The following is a 3844-nucleotide window of genomic DNA, read 5'->3' as shown; positions in this document are numbered from 1 at the left end:
AATAGAAAAATGGAGATAGTTAATGCTTTTAAGAGGTTCAGTCTAACTCAGGAGACTGGGAAAGACCCAGCCACTGCAACCTGGGCCATCACCAGTTGTCTTGACCTTTGTCTTGCCATTGGACTTTAATGACTCTAGGCGAGAAAGTAAGGCTGATGACTCTGCTCAGCTCTGCCTGACTTCTATCGAATTCACATGTAAGTCAGATATCACCCTTGTGATGTCATGGGTCCTCTTTGAAAACAAAGGATGAACAACAGTAACGACAATGCATAAAGAAGGTGTCAGCAGTCCTTTGTGGCTCAATGGCCAATGATCTTCTAATGTATTCCCTTTTCCTAGTGGTTATGCCATGCCAAAGAGCCGAGTCCTTCAGCACTGAGCCAACTTGAAGTGGCCTAGGAGCTTGATTCAAGTTCACTATGAGGTATGAACCACAGCACATTGAGTTGGGTTGAGGGAGTGTTTCATGAGTACAGGCATGCCTAGTTTAATTGCATTTCATACTGTTGCACTTTACAAACACTTTCCTTTCCTTTCCTTTCCTTTCCTTTCCTTTCCTTCCTTTCCTTTCCTTTCCTTTCCTTTCCTTTCCTTTCCTTTCCTTTCCTTTCCTTTCCTTTCCTTTCCTTTCCTTTCCTTTCCTTTCCTTTCCTTTCCTTTCCTTTCCTTTCCTTTCCTTTCCTTTCCTTTCCTTTCCTTTCCTTTCCTTTCCTTTCCTTTCCTTTCCTTTCCTTTCCTTTCCTTTTCTTTTCTTTTCTTTCTTTTCCTTTTCTTTTCTTTTCCTTTTCTTTTCCTTTCTTTTTTCTTTTCTTTTCCTTTCCTTCTTTTCCTTTCTTTTCTTTTCTTTTCTTTTCTTTTCTTTTCTTTCTTTTCTTTTCTTTTCTTTTCTTTTCTTTTCTTTTCTTTTCTTTTCTTTCTTTTCTTTTCTTTTCTTTTCTTTTCTTTTCTTTTCTTTTCTTTTCTTTTCTTTTCCTTTCCTTCTTTTCCTTTCTTTTCTTTTCTTTTCTTTTCTTTTCTTTTCTTTTCTTTTCTTTTCTTTTCTTTTTTTATGAAATTGAAGGCTTGTGGCAACCTTGGGTCAATCAAACTTATTGGTGCTATTTTGTTCTAGCAGCATGTGCTCACAGTCACATTTTGGTAATTCTCATAATATTTCACACTTTTTCATTATTATTATATCTATTATGGTGATCTGTGATCAGCAATCTTTGATGTTAGTATTGTAATTTTGGAGGACCATGAACCATGCTCACCTAAGGCAAGCAACATAACTGATAAATGTTGTGTGTGTTCTGACTGCTCCACCGAGCTGCCATTCATGTCTCTCTCCCTCTCATCAGGCAACCCTATTCCCTGAAACACAATAATATGGCCTATTAACCCTACAATGTCCTCTAAATTTCAAGTGAAAGGAAGAAAGTCAATCCATGCAGCAAACTTCATTGCTGGCTTATTTTAAGAAACTGCCATAGTCATCCCAGCATTCAACAACCACCACCTTGATCAATCAACAGCCATCAATATGGAGGCAAGACCATCCGCCAGCAAAAAGATTATGACCTGCTGAAGGCTCAGATGAGGGTTAGCATTTTGTAGCAATAAATCATTTTAAACTAAGGTATGTCTATTGATTTTAAAAAAAGACACAATACTATTACACACATAATAGACTATAGTATAGTATAAATATAACTTTTATATGGACTGGGAAACAAAAAGAATTGTGACTCACTTTACTGCAATATTCATTTATTGTAGTGGTCTGGAATTGAACCTGCAATATCTCCAAGATATACCTGTACTCCCATTACACAGAAAACCAAGAGACTTGGTTCCAGGACTCTAAAAAATATGTTAGGGAGGGTGCTGATAGAGAAAGATAACATCTTTTTGGTTAGACAACCGTGTCTCCAGGATCAGGGCCGCTGCTGCGGGTCTTCTGCCTCTCCTTAGTAAGATCCCAAGATGCACCGAAGCTGATTGCCAGCTCTGAAGAGGCAGTCATACCCATCTTTGTTTCTATCCTAGGTTCCTTAACATTAAGGTTTGGGGATGGGAGTAAATGGATTTGTAACACATGCAGTCCAAAGTTTTTAGGTGGAAGGATATAGGCCAAAGGATGTGCTACTATACCCCAATCATACCTATATCAGAGCCCCATACACTACTGTTTTCTTTCCCTAATAAGTCCCATAACTTGACCTACTGGCATCCCCTACTAGTTTCTAGGGGTCACCAGCTCTCCTATCTGCATGGGATACCCCAAATCTTCAGAATTATGGAAGGGAAGTGTAGGCCTTTTCTACCCTTCAATCAATCAGCAAGCTTTTTTATGTAAATAGTATTTTATTTTTTCCAGTTACACATAAAGATAGTTTTCTACATTCATTTTTTTAAAATATAAATTTATTTATTTTTAGTTTTCAACATTCCCTTCCACAAGTTTTTGAGTTCCAAATTTTCACCCCATCTCCCTCCCTCCCCCCACCCCAAGATGTCATGCGTTCTGAATATCCCTCTGTCCTCTCTTCTGTCTCTCTCCCCTTCTCTTATCCCCTTCCCCTTCTATTTTCCTGTAGGGCAGGAAAGACTTCTGTACCCCATTTCCTATATTTATTTCCCAGTAGCATGTGAAAACATTTTTTTTAAACATATGTTTTTAAAACTTTAGGTTTCAAATTTTCTCTCTTCCTCCCTCCCCACCCACCCTCATTGAAAAGGCAAGCAACTCAATATAAGTTATACATGCGCAGTTATGCAAAACACGTCCATAGTAGACATCAACATTCATTTTTTGTAAGATTTTGAGTTCCAATTTTTTCCCTCCCTCCCTCCTCTCCCCTCTCCCCAAGATGGCAAGCAATCTGATATAAGTTCTCCTGGTTCTGCTCACTTCACTCAGCATCAGTTCATATAAGTCTTTCCAGGTTTTTCTGAAATCTGCCTGCTCATCGTAATACAATAATATTTTATTACATTCATATACCACAACTTGTTCAGGCATTCCCCAATTGATGGGCATCCCCATAATTTCCAATTCCTCATTTTACTGGAAATTGAAGTCTTAGAGATATTAAGTGTCTTGTCTAACGTCACAAAGGTAATACTTCACTTAGTAAGCATTTATTAAGCACCTACTATGTGCTAAGTGCTAGGGATACAAAGAGAGGCAAAAGACTGTCCTTTCCCTTGAGAAGCTCTTAGTCTAATATAGGACTGATAAATAAACAACTACGTACAAACAAGCTAGATGCAGGATAAAAGGAAAATAATTATTGGAAGGAAGACATTAGAATTAAAAGGGATATGTGATAGAGGTGGCATGTGAAGTCAGGACCTTTGACCCCAAATTCTGATTTTTTTCCCCCATTGTACCATTCCTTTCTAGTTGACTCCCTACTTTCAAACACATCCCCCTGTCAGTTCAAGTTATTACATATTACAGGTCTCAGCCTCAAGCCAATGGATTTGGTAGGTGTCTGAGCCTACATGGAATTTGTGTTCCCGTTCGTTAACTTTGCTCTAGAGCAGGGATTTTCTCTTTTCCCTTTGGCCTAACTTTCAAGGCATTTAAACCTTACTGTCACTCTGGCCTCTGCTTATGACTTTGTTGCATTAAAAGAAAAAATCTGGTCTATTGCTTCAGCCTCTTAACTGGTCTCCCTGCACCTGGTCTTTCCCCTCTCCAATTATCTTCAAGGCAACTGCCAACTTGATATTCTTAAAGCACATATCTGATCCTGTCATTCCTCTACTCAAGAAACCCAAGTGGTTCAATGCTACCTTGAAGGTCAATACGACCTTCTCTGTTTGACATTTAAAGTCTTTCACAGTAGAGTTT

General features: G+C 38.5%; 1 long non-coding RNA gene across 1 annotated transcript; it reads left to right on the top strand.

Annotated features, from left to right (window-relative positions):
* Positions 1-346: 346 nt before the first annotated feature.
* On the top strand, positions 347-1620 carry LOC110195939 (uncharacterized). Its single transcript, XR_002321058.2, has 2 exons — positions 347-427; positions 1344-1620. It is a non-coding gene; the product is annotated as an uncharacterized LOC110195939 (long non-coding RNA).
* Positions 1621-3844: the final 2224 nt, after the last annotated feature.

This window comes from Phascolarctos cinereus, unplaced genomic scaffold, assembly GCF_003287225.1.
Source record: "Phascolarctos cinereus isolate Bilbo 61053 unplaced genomic scaffold, phaCin_HiC Scaffold_1;HRSCAF=81, whole genome shotgun sequence".
Taxonomy (NCBI): Eukaryota; Metazoa; Chordata; class Mammalia; order Diprotodontia; family Phascolarctidae; genus Phascolarctos; species Phascolarctos cinereus.
The sequence above is the reverse complement of the archived record's forward strand: the minus strand, read 5'-3'. Positions and strand labels throughout refer to the sequence as shown.